General features: G+C 49.8%; 1 protein-coding gene across 7 annotated transcripts in view; it reads left to right on the top strand.

Moving 5' to 3' along the window:
* The window catches only part of CNTFR (ciliary neurotrophic factor receptor), a 202,549-nt gene that overhangs the window by 58,378 nt on the left and 127,106 nt on the right, over nucleotides 1-17,065 (top strand). Inside the window, exon 1 of one of the 7 annotated variants that reach the window (XM_058827921.1) lies at nucleotides 13,272-13,371. The exons of 5 other annotated variants lie outside the window; for them this stretch is intronic. The gene's annotated coding sequence lies outside the window, so the exon portion shown is untranslated. Of the gene's footprint in view, nucleotides 1-13,271; nucleotides 13,372-14,131; nucleotides 14,151-17,065 lie in introns of those variants that run through there. One more of the 7 variants, XM_058827923.1, reaches the window with a different exon arrangement.

The raw sequence follows: 17,065 nt of genomic DNA, 5'->3' as shown, positions 1-17,065 counted from the left end.
GGGAACTGTTGTCAGCCTGGTGGAGGGCATACATGTGTAAAGTGGGCACCTGCTACACCAGATGGAAGGGAAAATTGCAGACCTACCTCCTTGTAGTCCCACATAAAGTCCAGGGAGAGTGGCTGGAGGTGGGGATCTACTGGAGGAGCTTTTCAGCTGCGATGGAGATGGGCAGGATCCCATCTCTAGGTGAGAAGAGGAGCAAGCTGCCCACACCTGCATCCCTTCCATGGCCATGGCACTCCCAGGGTTGTGTGCTCAGCACCAGTGAGGTTGTTCAAAGTGGAGGTAGACAGCAGCACTGATTGCACTCTTTAGCAATGTTTAATGTATTATTTCCCCCTTTTTAAGCTCTGGATAGCTCCAGGAGGCCTGGACTGAGGCCCATGTCTCCAGGACAATTTACAGCACTCACCAGTCCCTCAGCACTCATTATAGCCCCCAATGAGGACACCTCAGCGCTGCCCTTCAGTAAGATCACATATTACTGGCTCTTTTTTCTTCCTCTTGCCCCAAATCGTTGCACTTTACATCTAAAAGGAGGGGCATGCAGGTGGGGAGCAGCACAATTTATGGATCAAAGATTTATATGCTGCTGTGATGCTGTATTTTTTCCCCACAGTGACACTTTATTGCCACAAATTACCAAACAGGCAAGGTTATGCGAGTGACAGCAGGCAGAGCTGTAAAGGACAGGAACAAATGGCAGCAGGAGAAGTACCCAGAGGAGAGGGGGAGGTCTGGCAGAAATAATAGAAGGCGGGACAAGCATCAGAAATCAGTTTGCCTTACAGTGGGATATATGGGTGAAACCTGGGAATCAGTATGCCATCTCTGGTACATGGGCATGACATGGGGTGGGGCGAGCAGCTGGTGGTCTGTGTTGGGATTCTGTAAATCCTTTGTGTTTAACTTTCTACCCTCCCCAAATAAAATTGTCAGATCCTTCCCTTCTGCAGGCTGCTTCTTTTTTCTTTTTTTTTTCGGTTGGGTTGTTTTTTTGTCTGTTTTTCTTTTGTGTGTTGTTTGTTTGTTTGTTTGTTTGTTTGTTTTTTCTGTAGAAATGGCATGGTTTTAGTTGGTGAAGGTTTTTTCCCCTGTCTTCAGGGTGGTGTCAGTGGGGAGAAGTAGGGGTTCTTCCTAGGAGGTGGTGGCATTCAGAGTGTTACTTAGAGGTGTTTTGCCATGCAAATGGTTGCTGTATTTTCTTAATTTATGGTTGTGAAAAGTGTAAATATCCCAGTCTTGCCCTTTTTGGGGGGACAGGATGGTCACTTATCTCGGTCTGTGTTAATACATTCAATATCCTTGGTGGTGTGTGGGGGACAAGCACCAGCCCTCGGGCAGAGGAGTGTCCGAGACATTCTTTGGCTTTGGTTGAGCGACTCTGTCTGCGTCCACTCACCCAAGTTAGATCAGCTTAACTTCAAACAAATGTAAAAACGGAGAGGCTGGAGTTTGGCAGAGGTATTAAGGGTGCCTTTGAGCTGTGGATGCTACTCAAAGCTGCCGGGGAGCTGTCACTCTATTATTCTTGCAACAAAACACTACCGGAGGAGCTGAGAGCCTCAAAGGCTCTGGAGCCACAGCCAAAATTGCATTTAACTTGCAGAAATGTGCTACAGCCATGGGGCTCACCTCTCAGCCCCAGGGAGAGTCAGCACTGACTTGTGCCCCCCTTGTTGGCAGCACAGAGGGGATTCAGGGGCACTTTTGCACCACAATGGACCATTGCATAGGGCAATTTGACTTGCCTGTTCCCATGCTTGTAAAAGATAATTTCCCTTGAATCCCAATGCCTAAGCCAGGTATTTAATCTTGCTTGAAGGGAGCATGTCTGAAGCATGCGGGGCATCAGAAACAATAGTAAGCAATCAATAGGCTAAATCTTGAGGTCTCTTACCCAGACTTTGCTGGAGTAAAGGTTGACAAAGTGCTGAGTAGTTACTCCAGACTTCAGCCCTGAGCTGAGGGCAGAAGTGATTGACTGATTTATTGATGATGCATTTCACTATGAATCTAGCCTGTCTGTTAGTCACAAATGCTCATTTAAGCATAAATCGTGGTCTGCCATGAGCAGATAGCTTTTCCTGAAGCAGAGCTGGGCAGAAAGATTTTAGATGAATGGCTTATTTGGTGAAAAATAGTTTTGGATCAACGCAAATAGCTTGTGTTTCTGTGTTGTGCTTGGCAAATAGCCTCACAGAAGAAAGTGAAAGCCCATTTGAGAAAATGATGAAGAGCTGGATTCTGACATGATGTTTAGATCTCCTTTCCAACTGGTTTTAGTATTTCTTCCCAAATCAAAAAGCCAGACGAGTTTCAGAAGATTCCTCTGAAAATTCCTCTGAAACACTTTCTCCTTGCCCTCTGAAACCCTTTTTCCTTATCCTCTGTTCCTGGCTTCTGCAGCAAAACCAGCGACACACAGCACTTCTAAAACCTGACGCTGACTCTCTGTGAACCCACACCTCATTTATTTTTAGTTGGCCCAGCAGCACGAGGGCTCAGGCTCTGGCAGGCATTCATTCAGTGCTGCTGAGCTGTGGTCTGGGAGGTGTAAGGCTGCTGGATTTGCTGCCCTGATGGGGGACGAGGCTTGTCCTGCCTTAATGGAGCCTTGGAAGGTTTGGGAGCAGGGTACAGCAGCCAAGAACACCTCATCCCCAATGCAAGGCTAGGCACAGCACTAGATTTTCCTGCTGCAAAAGATTGTGCAAGCCCTTTGGAGGTGTCCATGGTGTCACCTCCACCCCAAACTCTCAGCAGCTGGGATGTGGTTTGCTTGCTCCCCTGTTCTCAAATAGCCACCCTTATATCTGTCCCTTAAGCTGAGTAGATTCTTACTATTCAGGAATAAAACCATGCTACTCTATCACCTCCATAGCTGGTTTTCTTCCTTATAATGTTGCTTTTCCTTTGATTTGAGCCTGCCTGCTGCTGGCTACATCTTCTGTGGCTCCCAGAGCCTGTGCTTACTGTGGCAGCACGTGGGTGCATCCGCGGTGGATGCTGTAGGAAACCTCTCAGACAGATTTGTGCATGTGTATATGCCTCTCTCAGTATTTCCTGTTAATTAATGGACACTGGAGTCTGTCGTCTGTAGCAGCACTCACTGGCGGGTGATAAATTGTTTGTATGACAAGATGGCAGTGAAAGCCGGGCGAGCTGCGGCTGTCGGCGCTGGGCTTGGGAGCCAGGGGTGAGCGTCAGTCAATAACTGGATGGGAAGAGGGATGGTGAAAAGCCCAGCAGCTGATTGCAAGTTCCCCGAGGAATCCTGCCTGCTCGTGCTGGAGGAATCCTTGCTGTGGGGTCCAGCAAAAGGGCAGCAGTGCTGCACCAGACCCCATGATTAACGGGCACACCCCAGCCCCGTTGATGCTTTTTGGTGTGAAGGTAGGAGGAGGAAGGATCTTGTGCCATCCCTGCTCCACAGGGATGGATGCTGGCTAGAATTTGTAAGGATATGCTTGGAGCAACCTCTCCTGACCCACACTGGGTTTTGCTGCCTCTCATACCACGGAAGAGGCACTGTGCCAGGGCCTGGGATCTTTCTCCTGCAGTGCTACGGCTTCCAGCAAACCCTGCTTGGTAGCTGGAGTGCCCTGCACTGCTGCCAGCACCAGAAATCCCTGACATGCTTTACCTGCTGATGCCAGCATGATAACTGTGGCACAAGGCTTAGCCAGGCATCTCTGTGTGGGGCTGGTGCTTTTGGTGACCTTGATGGGCAGCCTTCATGGCAGAAATGGTGTCTACATCATCAGTAACTGGGTTTAAACCACCAGCAGGTGCTGTGTTGCAGAGCTGACAAGGCTTCATGGATGTGCTGGAGTGTGGGGCTGGATGTGATGGATCTGGGCTCCTCATGTTCACAGTGCTCTCAGCCTGGTCAGTTGTGGTTCTGAGCCCAAACTGAGCCCCCACTGCAAGCCCTGCAGGAGACTCATCCTAGGGAAACAGTGCTGGCACCAGAGTCCAGCCTCCTGGGGAGCAGGTGTGGACTGTTATTGCTTCTTGCTGCATTCCCAGTGGGACTGGTCCCTGCTGCAGCCCTCCGTGTGCTGTGCACTGTAAATCCATCTCCATTCCAGCCGGTATGCTGAAGCTGGGGTTTAATCACCCATTGTGATTATTGATACTCCAGCAGCCAGAGCGGGGATCCCACTCATGAGGGCAGTGTGGGTGGGATCCGTGCTGCCCTGGGACCTGTTGTGCTTCCCATGTGCAGGGGGGGCAGTCTGCATTTACTGGGAAACGGAATTATCCGCTTCCCCAAGTGGGGAAAATAATAATAAAAAAAGTGCCTTCCACTAGGTCATGAGCCATTACCTCGAGGGGCCCTTCATCAGCTGATGAATTCTACTTAATAAAATAAATACTGAGAGAAAATGTAATTGGATTTCATTTATTACCCAGTTCCGCCTAGCAGCCCCAGATTATACAAAAGCAATTAGAGAAAGCTCTCCATTAATAGCTATCTTCAAGCCGCCCAATGGGTTCATTCCATCAAACCTTCTGGCTTGTGTAATTTCCTTTCTTGGAGCTCACTCCTGGCTGGGGGAGGATGTGGGGTGTGCAGCGCCATTGCCAGCAGCCTGTAAACAAAAGCAGCCCTGTCTCTAACATTTGCACAGCCATCATCTTCCCAGGCATGTGGCTCAGCCAAAGGGTATCCTGGTTTAGGGCGAGAAGCCAGAGCACCTGGGCAGTTTGGCTGCAGACTAGGGCTTGGTTGTGCCATCCCTGGGATGAGAGCATCCTTCCTCCGCTTGGCATTGCCACGCGGTGAATCTGTGCTGCTTGGCAGTGGGTGGGTGTGCAGGGTCCCACAGGGACATCAGCTATAACGCTGTCTGCCTGAGGGCCTGGCTGGTTCTCTGATGCTAATTTTTCCTGTAACCCCTGCAGGTTCTATCCCAGCTTCTGTCTCTGGCACCTTGCAAGTACAATACTTCCACTTCCTTGTTTTTTTTTTCCTAGGAGCACAAGGAAGGCTTGGTAAAGCTTGCTGAGGCTGGGTGGAGGAGCTCATACCATCTTATCACTCATACTATCTCTCTGAAAATCTTACTGCATCACAGGGAAGTATGTTTGAGGACCCTCACAGGGCACAGACAGGCGTCTGGCACCTGCTGTCGCTGAGGACAATGGCAGGGTAATCTGTAGCAGAGGCTTAATCTCGTATCCTTTTTCATAATCGCTATTTACAGTGGTGGATAAGGAAAGACGGTGGAGAAGGCAGCTGTGGGGAGAGATGCTGAATGATCCTGGAGGATCGGTAGCAAGGAGTGGTCTGTGGTGGAAGTAGAAGGGCATGTGCACATCTCTTGTGTGTGTAGCATGTGTGTGTACAGCTGTGAGAGGGTGCAGTCCTCTCCCTCACTCTTCCAGAGTTTGAAGCCCTGGAGGAAAATTGTCTTGCCATGCTGCCTGCTTTTGGGCCAGTCTTATTTATGAAGGCACCACATTTTTGTTCTGCCACAGCAGATGCAGGGCTGGAGGGAGAGAAGGGATTTTAAAGGTTGGCCCCCTTGCAGTATGGAGGAGGAGGGAGGACTTTAGGGGCCAAAGAGGTTCTTAGCTTCTGCCTGGGGGTGACATTGTCTTCTCATCCCAGTTGTCACTCTGGGAAGAAGCCAGCACCCATTCTCAGCTCAGACAACCAGATCTGTTCCAGCTGATGCTTTGATGGAGCCAGAGTGGTTCATCAGGGATGTACCAGTGCCCGTCTTGCTTGAGAACCTGCAATTGGCCCAGGCATATCTTTGGTCACCCCTGCTGTAAATACAGTCCCTTCTCCACTGCCTCTTGCTGTCCCCTTTCCTGGCACACTTTTCATCCCCTCCCTTTCCTGCTGTAACATCCCTGGCATAAGGTTGGGGTGAGAGTAACAGCACAGCCAGGAAGGAGCTGATGTTTAGTTTCAGACAAGAAACAACATAAGGCGTAATGCAGCCGGAAAGGTGAGGGCAGATGGAGAGGGCCGGCAAGGCTGTGTGGCTCTTCATCTTCATTACAAGGCTGATGTCTGTGGTCTTGCTTCCATGCTGCTTGCCAGCAGGGGAGGGATGGCTAGTGAGCAGAGATGTGCAGGGAGTGTTTCGCTTGCAGGAGGTGAGACTGGTCCTAGTGGATGGTGAGAAAATCAAAGGGGATTTTCTGGGGGAAGCAAGCATGGGAGTAGGGAGTGCACAAAGGTGATGTGATGGAAGACCTAAAAGGGACAGAAAGGGATGCTGTCCTTGATGGGAGATGGCAAATGCTGAGTTAATGCAGGCTGCCTGCCCACCCCAGGTACTCTCTCTGGAGAAAGTGGAAGTGGAGTGTTTGAGAGCATAGGAGGTGAGAGGCTGATGCTGAAATGGAGCAGGGGATTAATCTTGGCTAGTGAGATGGAAGGTGGTTTGGGGGCACCTTGCTCAGAGAGGGAAGAATTGGAGCATGAGATGGTGAAACTGGGCCTGAGAAGAGGGCTGAGGTGTGGAAAAAGGTGGAGACCTTTGTAGCATGGAATGAATGTGCAAAGGTCAGACACTGACTGCTGGGCTGCTGCTGACATTCCTTCCTTCCCAGAGCAGCAGCTTATCTTTGGCCTGAGGGTTAACCTTGGGCTCAGTTCTGAGATGACAGAGAAGCCTCCAAAGAAGAGTGGAGACCTGAAAACTGCTTTATCCAAGCCACCCAACAGTAGTGACCACATGAAACCTTCCTTTTATACCTCATTGTTTATTTTTTACGGGGGTCTTTTATTTATATCCCCTTAACATCCCTGCTGTTAAAGCAGCCTTATTAGGATGCTGCCCTTCACCAAAGAACTCTGCTATCGAAAAAGAGCATTAAAGATTCAACAAATAGCTGAGAATTGGGATTGATCCTAACCTCCCATAAATGGGAGTACCTTCCCCCATTAATCAGCCTTGGTTTTCACTTACAGGATGATGGCCTCAGTGCTACACTTCTTCAGGACTAAAAGCACGTTAAATATTTATCACAGCTGAGTATTCACTTCCCCCACTATTGCCAACTAAGATCCACTGCTTAAGCCTGCGTTGGCTTGACAGGTTGTGTAGTGAGGTGGTATGCTATTAGGAAACCTCTTGTGCCAACGTGCTCTGCTCATTTGCTGCGCTAAGCACAAGGAGATGGTGGCATCTCTCATCTCAAAGCACGGTCAGCATGGGACTGTATTATAAAATCTCTCTGCTGGCATTTTGCACTATTGAATTAAACATACTAGGGATAAGATGCTTGGATCTGTTCTTTAGCAAAGGGCTGGATCATCCACACTCCTTCATGTCTCTTTCAACCTCAAAAACAGGATTGTTGCATCTAAACTGCTCTGTAGGAGCAGCCCTCTGTCTGTGCTGAGGCTTTGCCCCATGCCAGGGTCTTCATTAGCAGTTCAGTGTGGGGCTGTTTACCTTGCCGTGCCTGGAAACATTTCCCATTTTATGACCAGGCACTCTCCTGTGCTGAAAGGATGCCGGCAGTGCTCTCTGTCTTTCCTTAAGGTGCTGGGAGAGAGGTTTTTATTGCCTTTCGAGGTTTGAAATGATGACAGGGTGTTCAATGATCCAATTATTGGTCTATACATATGTAGATACATCCTTGCTAATGGTGCCAGGTGTGCCCGTAGCGTTTCAGAGAGCGCTATTTTAGGAGCATCTCTGGAAACTGTCTTTCCATTTTACTCTCTGATCGTGTGCTGGCATTTCTTAAAAGACAGCGCTTGACTTCGAGAGTTGCTGATGAACCTCAGAGGCTGGGAAAATCATGAGCTGCTCCCTACCTGAGGTGCCCTGAGGTGCTGCTGAAAGGAAACCCTGAGGCACGACGGGAGCAGTTTATCTGCTCAGGAAAAGCTCCCTGCGATGCTGGATGGAGTTTTACTTCTGCACCAGGGCTCAGCAGAGATTTCACTTGGCCAGTTCCAAGAGCTGAGATTGAGCTGTTGTTGCTGGGTTAGTGCTTACTTTTTTTTTTTTTTTTTTTTTTTTCCCTTTTATTTTCAACTTGTTGGCTTGGCATCATCATGATGCATCTCCCCGTCTTGGCACCCACTCCCCGCCTCCCCCACCTCCAGTTTGAGCTGCTGATGTGCGCAGCCTTGTTGTAGCCGTTTACATCTACGGGCGCACAATGTGTTTCATTATCCTTGTCTCAAACTTGTTTTGCTGCTGTCACGCACCAGAAAAGTTAAACACGTCTGATCAAAGGCATGTAAACACAGCTTCAAAACAAATGCCCTCGAGTCCTGCCAAAAGCACAGAGCTGTCTCCGAGCAAATCACGTCTCGTATTCCCCTGCCTGTGCCTCCTGCTTCTCCGAGCGGGTGTGCAATGCCGCCTGATCTCCGGGAGCCTTGTGGGCTGCTGTTTGCAGCAGGGAAAGGTGGCCCACTGGTTGAACAGGCTGCAGAGAGGATTTGCACCAGAGAAGCAGCCGGGGGAAGAGCAGAGCCTCAGCCTCAGAGCAGGAGGGAAAAGTTTGCTGCATCCTTGCACGTGAGAGGCGGCAAACCCCAATGTTCTGCAGCTCTGGTGGGTCGAAGGAAGGTTGATGTGAACTGGCTTGAAATAAAGGTGCCAAGTGTGCTTTTTCCAGGTCTACCCTTGTGCTGCAGCTGGTGTATTATCCTGACACAGTAGCTGTAGGACCAGAGCGCCCAAGGCTACTGCTGCCTGTGTTGGCATCACTGGGTTTTGGGCTTGGCTTGAAGGAGAGTCAGCCAATTGCATCATTTGTGGGATGAGAGGGGCCGGGCTAAGCATCTGGGGATGGTCCCAGACCAGGAGGAGATGCTTCTGCTCTGCTAGGTTTCTAGCCTTTGGCGGGGCACAGAAGGTTAAGGTGAGGTGAGACTTGCACCCCTGGATCAGGGACACTGATGTCACTTGATTTCCCATGAGACTGATAAAAATAGGGTATTCTCTACAGTGGCAGACAAGCCAGGTTTTCATCTTACTACAGCTTTACAGAAGGCTGGATATGCATCTTAAGTAGGAATGGAAATCTTTGGGCTTTTGGAGACTCTGAGGGCAGGTGTTTTCAGAAAACACTGGCTCCTTTCAAATCTGCCAAAAATCTATTCACAGCTTGGCTACCAGCACGGCCAGCAAATAGTTTGGGAATTCATGAGCTTGTGAACTGACCGGACTCTGCAAATGAGTTGCCCAAGGTCTTTGCCAAATGCCTTTGAATAATGGACATGTCAGAACCAGATGGGGTTGTAAATGGCAGGTTATTAGTGCCCAATGCCTGTGCCAAGCAATGCTGCACGTGTGTGCAAGCACGCAGTATGTGCAGGGCTCTTCCCTGGAGCACATGGGGTGGCTGGGTTGCTGCAGGTAAGGTGATCCAATGGTCTCCTCCAAACCACCAAATAGCATTAACAGGGGAGATAAAATCTCAGTTGTCCCCCACATTGCTGCTGGACAGTCACAGGCAGGCAGGCTGCGAAATGCCCTGCAGGCAGTGGGGACATGGTCAGAGGTTAACGATGGTGTCAGCCTTCATAAATCATCCCTAATGAGACCTGGGAAAACGTTGAGTTGTAGCTCTGATGCATGGCTTGGCTGTGTTGTCTTCCCTTTTCTCTGGGCTTTTTCTGACATTTGGTTTCCAGGGTTATCTGTGTGAAACCTTTGTGAGGCTGAAGGCACTGGAGGCTTTCCTGGGTAGCGAGGAATCCTGGGCTCTGCTCCTAGCATAAGCTGGCTGATGTGCTGCAGAATAAATACATCTCCCCTCTTTTATTTTCCCCAAGGACAAGTTCATATGTCCCTAGGGTACCAGAAAACTTGGGCTGGAGGTTATTGCCTGTGTCCTCGTGTGGAGGAGCAGCGTGCTCTGTGCTTCCTGATGCTGGGTTTGGGATTTGCTTCCAGGTAGAGCCTGAATCATAAAGTCTGGCTGGTCCAGTGCTGCCTCTGGGCATCATTCTGGTCAGACAAAGGGCTGCAGGGACCTCTCTCAAGCTTTCCTCCCTGCCTGTCTCACCTGCACGGGAACCACATTCTGGGGATGTCACGAATTCCAAATGCTTCTTCTGGGAGAATCCCATGCAGGAAGCAGGACTCAAAATAAGTTGTGCAAGGTAGGAAGATTAAAAGAGGTTATTAATGTCCCCACCAAAGGCTTCCTCTGGGGCTGGCAGTGGTGGGCTGCTCAAGGCTGTGTGTGGTCCCTGCAAAAGCTGCCAGACACCGGCCGGGACACTGGGAGGAGTGGAGCAGGGTACAGTGAACACTCCCTCCGATTTATTATTTATAAAGTACTGTCACAGCCCTGGAAGTGTTGGGACTCTCAGAAAAGCTGTAGGAATGTACTAATTAAAGAACACAATGGGAATGTAAATTGTGAAAGCTCCCTAGGGGGAAGCAGCCCTGGGGGGAGCTAATTTGCCAGTCCCCAGTCCTCCCCTGCAAACTGGCTGAGACACTGGAGCAATTAAGGAGGAATTTGAGTGTTAAATATAATCTGGAATTGTGTTTTAGGCTTTTTTTTTTTTTTTTTTTTTTGTAATTGGTTTATTTTTCTCTTGGGTAACTGTGTTACCAATTCTGTAATTGCGACTTTAACCTCTGTTCTGCTACAGCAGGGGCTTTTTGTAGGATTTTTTGCGGAGGGTGGTGGTAGTAGTCTTTGTTGTTGGAAATAAATTCAGGTGAGTCTGCCAGCACCAAGGTGGCATATCACCTCCTTGTGTGATGAAGGATGTATGGCCCCAGGGCAGGGCTAACAGTAGCCAATGTGGTAAGAGACAGTCCCTGACTTTGCAATCATAGAATCACAGAATGGTTTTGGATGGAAAGGTCATCTCATTTCAACCCTGTCAGGGGGAGGGACACCTTCTACTAGACCACATTTCTCAGGGCTGCATCCAGCCTGGCCTTGAACACTACCAGAGATGGAACATCCAAAACTTCTATGGGCAACCTGTTACAGGAATAACGTACTGATTGTCAGAGTTGTCTCCTGAAATCCATCCTAAAAATACAGGTTTTTTGGTTGGTCTTTTTTCCTGCCCATTTCTCTTCTGTGTGGCCTGGCTTAGTCTTTTGTGCTGTTTTCACTTATCTTGCCCTGCTCAGGAAATACATGTGTTTGGTGTCATTTGAGCTGTGGCCACTAGTGTGGGCTCAGGGTAGTGGCTGTGACTTATTTCTCTTTTCCTGTTAACTTCTTTTATCCACTCCAGGGTGAGAAGACAAATGGAGGGACTTTCACAGATGGGAGGTGAAGTAAAGACATGCTTGAGGCTGTGGTGGTCAGCAAGGGGTGGCCATCAGCTCATGGGCTGCTTGGTGCTGTGTTCACAGCTCAGGTGTCTTCCTGTGTCCAGGTATTTGCAGATGAGCAAGGGGCTTGTATTCTTGGGCTTTGGGGTTTTTTCTTTCCTTCGTCTTTAGAACACACTTTAGTGTGCTGTTTACTGGAGGGTCTTCAAAGCTTGTAAAAAAGCTTTGAGAAGAAAAACTGGTGTGATTGTAGCTGGGGTTATTTGTGATGGCTTGGTTGTTGGATCATTTTAAGATGGTGTTCTCAGGCAGGCAGCAACTAGTGTGTTGCAGGGCCCTCCTCCCTCTCTCATTTTTATCCTTCTGATTAGCTTGAATATTTATTACATTTTATCAATAGGCATTAGTTGTCTGAGATTCTCATCCATTGCTAGCTACCGTTTGCAAGGGTTTGAGAGCTCTCAAAGCTGAGACATCAGAAAACATCATAGATGTAGATTCATGTGATAATGAGAATCCTCAGAGCAGTAGGATTTTGTCTGCCAGTGGGGGCTGACGTGCTCTGGATAAGCTAATGTTTTGTGATAGAACAGCATCTCTGGTCCTACCCCTGAAAAGCCTGAATTCAGCCTTGAGGGTTGCAGAACATCCCCCTTTCTCCCAAGGATACTGGGAAGGGAAGCCCCCACCCACACAGCCCACTGCAGCTGGTGATTTCTGCTGCTGCCAGACCAGGCTCCGTCCCCAGGGTCAAGCCACAACACCCCATGACCTCCTTGCTGTGGCTGCTCCTTGACAGCCTGCTGGCTCTTCATCAGCTCTGCCCACCTGGATCCAATAGCTGCATGTGGTGAAAAGTCACACTGTGCCCAGGAGCTTGGGGAGAGCCCCTCCCTGGCTGGGGCTGGACAAGCTTCTCCCTGGCCAGGACAGGAGGGTTGTCTGGTGGAGGTGCCGCTGTGGTCCACATCTCCCACCGTGGGCCACATCTGCCACCGGGCAGAAATGGGCCCTGAGGTTTCAGCATTGTTCAGAAGACCTCTGCCAGGATCCGGAGCAGTCCCAGCCGTTTTCCTCTATGCCTGCCTGTATTTATTGCCATTTGTTCTGGTTTATTTTTCCAAAAATAAAAATTGGTTGAAATAGTACAAAAGCTGGGGAGGAAACAGGCTGAAGAAGCCTGAGGAAATAAAGATTTAGAGATTGTGTTGCCCCCTCCCTTCTCACCCCCGTCTCCAAAAAAAAAAATCCATGGAAATGTGGAATTTAAAACCCTTCCACTTTTTTTTTTTTTTTTTTTTTTAACTGTACTGTCTATGGACTCCATCTATTACCCACAGTAGGTAGTCTGGTGAGGCAAAACAGCAGAAAAGTAGTATTTTCCCTATTTGAAGCTGGGAAGGGTAGGACTGGGAGCCTGTGGTGGAGCCAGGAGCATGGCCCATGCCTCTCCGATCACTGGCTGCCCCTTTCTCTTTCTCTACTGCCTGCAGCATCACTAATGGTCTTTTAGAGACCAGGCTGGGACCTGCTGATTGCATTCAGGTTCCAAAATGGCATTTTCCAGTGTGACCTCTGACCAGCCTGTGCAGGGGTATCCAGTCCTCCCCAGAGCTGGTGCTGATCAATCTCCCTTTCCTTCCTCTCTCGCCATCTGAAGTTAGTTTCCTCTGGAAGACAGGGGTCGGGAATACTCGGGTGCTGACGGATCAGTATGTGCTTTCCTGGATCGGGGCCTTGCATTCCTCCTGCCCGTCCAGCTGGATGCGGGATCCCTTCGGGGCTTGCAGCGCTGGGGAGATGCTGCAGAGGGGCATGAGACCCGAGCAGTGCAGCAAAACTTCTCGCCCGCAGCCACTGCTGCTGCTTTTCTGCTGGCAGAGGAGCTCACCTCGATTGTGGGGATTAAATTAAAATCAAGGAGCCGCTGCTGTGTACTGGGCTGGGTCAGGCTGATGGTGGATATCGGTGCTCAGCGCTAACCCCAGCCAGCTCATTTAACTTTCTGACCTGTGAGACAGCAGCTTCCCGCTGGGAAACAGCCGTCGGCTTTGCTTGTCCCGTCTTTAGGCAAGGCAAGAGGCTCCTGCAAGCGGGCGGTGTGCGGTCCCAGTCGGGGGACAAGGTAAGTCACCTCCTCTGCGGGGTTGTTTGCACAGCTGCGGGTGGCCGTGCCCGCTCCAAGAACCCCGCATTCTTCCCTGCGCCGAATATCCGGGACAGGCATCCCTCCGCTCTCCGCGCACTTTCATTTCCGTCGGCGAGCTTGGGGAGAGCCTCGCCCGAGCATCCGAGCGCTGGGGCTGGCCCTCCGTCACCCCGCGGTGCTCCTTGCCTTATCCCGGCTCGGGAGCGCCGGGGGAAAGCTGCCAGTGGCAATGCCGCCTCGGATGGAGTGAGCCGGGCTTGGCGTGGCTCGCCGGGCTGTGGGAGCAGGGGGTTCTCCGCGACCCCAGGGCGCTGACAGCCTCCCTGCGCCGAGCCTCCGCTGTCACCCCGCCGTGCTGTTTTGTTTCTCACCAGCCCTCCCGCTGCCCAGCCAAGCCCTTCCCTGCCTGCGGGTTTTACGGCGGTGCCTCCGGGACGCTGACAGCCTGCTGACATCCGTGGGTTGTGGGGGTTTTTTTCCCCTTTGCTCGGCTGCCTCCATCACCCCGAAAGCCCAGCGTGAAGCCTATCTTCATGCTAGCAGGCGCTGTGAGATTTTCATGGCTTCTCTCTGTTCTTTTCCTGCTTTGCAGAGAGCTCCAATCCTGCCCCATTTGTCCCGAAGCTCCACAAAGTGGCAAGCCCCACGCAGACAGCACACTGGGGCGGCTGCCCGTGCTGGCCCTGGGATTTACTACAGGCAGTTTGTTTTCCTGAGGAAGTTACTTTCCAAGATAGCATCTGGTCTTTTATGAGGTCTGATCAAATAAGGTGGTATGTGTGCAAGCAGGGGGTGATGTTTTTATGTTTGTACATATATTTTAAAAGTTTTATAAACAGCAGAGTGATGAGATGGTTGCTTAGTCCAAAACTGAATCTCTTGTGCCTGTGGTTTTGCTGAAATTATTACTGGATCCAGAAAACAAGTTGCGTCTCTGAAACTACACAAGGGCTGTACAAATACTCGTGTCTTGAAAGATATGCCTATTAGCAGTAGTATTCTGCAACATTGATGCAGAATTATTCTCTAGGAGCATTATTCACAGCACAAGAGTCAGTCAGCCACAGAGGTTGTGGGGGAAAACCAAATACTTCTGCACAGAGCTTGCCAGACCATTGAATCTCATCTGAAAATAGCAGGTGACATTACCTCTTCTTAGGGGGCTAGGGGTCAGTTTGCAAATAATTTTCCTGGAATAAAAAAAAATATGTATATATATAAAAAGACATTTCATTGTGTGTTTGTGGGCAGAGCTGGAGAGAGAACCTATATGCAAGTTTCCAGAGGCGCTCTGGGGTTTCACTGGTGCACAGCAAGTCCTGCATGGAAAAAAGACTCGCTGGAAACTTGCTGTGGAGCTGCTTCTGCTTGTATTTGTTGCTCTAAAAGCTTTGACTGAACGAAAGGAACCGAGAAATGGAGGTGCAGCTCTCCGGTATTAGCTTTTGGGGGAATTTCTTGCAATGAAATTGGAAGGAGGATTGGCTGAAATGCATTGTAGTAGCAGAAGAGGGAACTGTGCTATCTGCAGCCCTTTCATTAATGGGTGGTTAATAAGTGATGTGCTAATGGTGTGTGGGGACTTGGTTACATGTGGCTTTCCATCTGGGAAGTTTTAAAAGTATCTACACAGCTGTATCATCTCATTTATATTTTAATGCTACCACCTCACCTCTTCCCCTTCCCTTTCTTCCTCTGTGTGCATCTCTTTCACTCTTTCTAGGCTGGCTGCAGCAGAGCAGGTAGGAACCATCCCTTGGCATGGGGTTGTGTCCCCAGCACGTAAACTTCTCCGGGTGCTTTGGGCAGCTGTGGAACCCACGGGGATACAACTACCCTGCCTTGCCCTCCTGTTGGTTTTCAGAGCATCTGCCCCTTTCCCCTGCTTTTACAGAGGCATGTGTGGATGTGAGTGCTTAATCCCCTCTCCCGCGGTGATTCCCGCGGAGCCCACCCTGCCGACAAAGACAACACCATGCCGAAACCACCCCTCGGCACATCCCAGCTCTGGGATTTGTTTTTCATTTCCTCTTGGTCTCCCCTCTCTCCCACTGTGAGATGTAAGGGTTTGGCAGCAGATGCCATTCACCCTGTTTGCTTTCCTGCAGAGAATAATTTCTTCGGGGTGTTGTGTTAGCAGCAATGGGGGGCTGAGCCGAAGCCACTGATGTCTTCCTGAAGAAGATGTGAAAAGCAAATCTGTGCTGTGTGACCTAACCTCCTACCTCCTCCCACACCCGAGGGGACCACCACCAGCTTCTCAGCTCCTTCCTTTTTGTGCTGTTCTGTACATTTTATTTTTTTTTTTGAAAGTTTTTAAGGTATTCCTATAAACTTACACAGAAAGGGGAGACAAAATGTCACCCCTGTGAGACAGAATGACAATAGAGTTGGTATTTCCACTACTTTAAAGAGAGCTAACATCAGATGGAACCAGGGTTTTCTTTGCCATGTCAGAAAAGTATTACCTAGAAGCAAAAAAAAACCCAAACCAAACAAATCCCACCTTCTCAGGGGGATATAGAATTACCAGCTGATTTAACATCTGCACCCAGGCTTTGCTGCTCGCTTAAACCTACAGCAGGGTGTCACTGCAGTCATTTCCAGTTTGGCACCAGCTGTCTCTGAAACAGTGCCCACATGATGCCAATGTGATACTGTGTGCAGGCACTGGTTTTTATGAAGATCACAGCTGCTGGTTAGGGGTAGATGATGTTTCACATGACCAGTTTCTCCTATTTCTGCTGTAGCCATGAAGCCATTCATGTGGAGGGGAAGGATTTTGGCGACAAGAAGCTAGTTGTGTGTGTGTGCATGTTTATAAGGGAGATGGGAGAGATAAATTCTTTTGATAGATCCTTTTACTTCTGCTCAGTAAAGGGCCGAAGAAAAAATAGCCCTGAGCTTTGATTGAAAGCCTGGGTGCTTCTTTACTAGGAAGATGCTACTTGCTGTTGTTTGCACTGCTGTGAGATATTTACTGAGTGCCTCCTGCAGCAAGTGTTTACATCTCTCAGGAGCAGCTCACCCAGCAGGAACTTGCCTCACATCCCTGTTTCTGGCTGCTGGTGGGGCACTCAGCCCTGTGGGTGTGACAACACTGGGATCAGGGTACTGGGCTACTGGAGCTTCGTGGAGGACAGCTGATGTGCCAGTAGCTCCTGCTTTAGCTTCTTCTGGAGACTCAGTGCTCTCCCCAGAACTTTTGGGAGATCTTTACAGGGCTCAGTGGAAACAGGAGGAAAATGCCTCCTCCTGGTTTTGTGCTTTGTTTCTGCCTCCACCACTGCTTGCTGAGCTGCCATCCTGCTCTCTGCAGAGGCCAAGCTGGGTGCCATGAATAAACAGCACCAGGGGCCTTCTGCACCCAATGCATGCCCAAGTTCAAAGCCATCTTTCCACGAGGGCTTCATAAACCATGCTGCTCCCAGGCACATTTCTTACCTTTAGTTGAATTTTTTCTGGGAAACAGACACCAACTGTTAGTGGGAAATCATTGCAAGGTAATTGCTCAGATCTGGGTGTGCAGTGAGGAGGAGCAGGCAGTGCCTCGCCATGACCCAGGAGCCCCTGCTCACCCCTCTGCCCTTGCAGAGCAGTGGAGCAGATAAGAGATATCTGCCTCAAGTTGTACACTTTTTTTTTCCCCCCCCCAGCTTCTCATTTGGGA

This window comes from Poecile atricapillus, chromosome Z (assembly GCF_030490865.1).
Source record: "Poecile atricapillus isolate bPoeAtr1 chromosome Z, bPoeAtr1.hap1, whole genome shotgun sequence".
NCBI classification, from domain to species: domain Eukaryota; kingdom Metazoa; phylum Chordata; class Aves; order Passeriformes; family Paridae; genus Poecile; species Poecile atricapillus.
The sequence above is the reverse complement of the archived record's forward strand: the minus strand, read 5'-3'. Positions and strand labels throughout refer to the sequence as shown.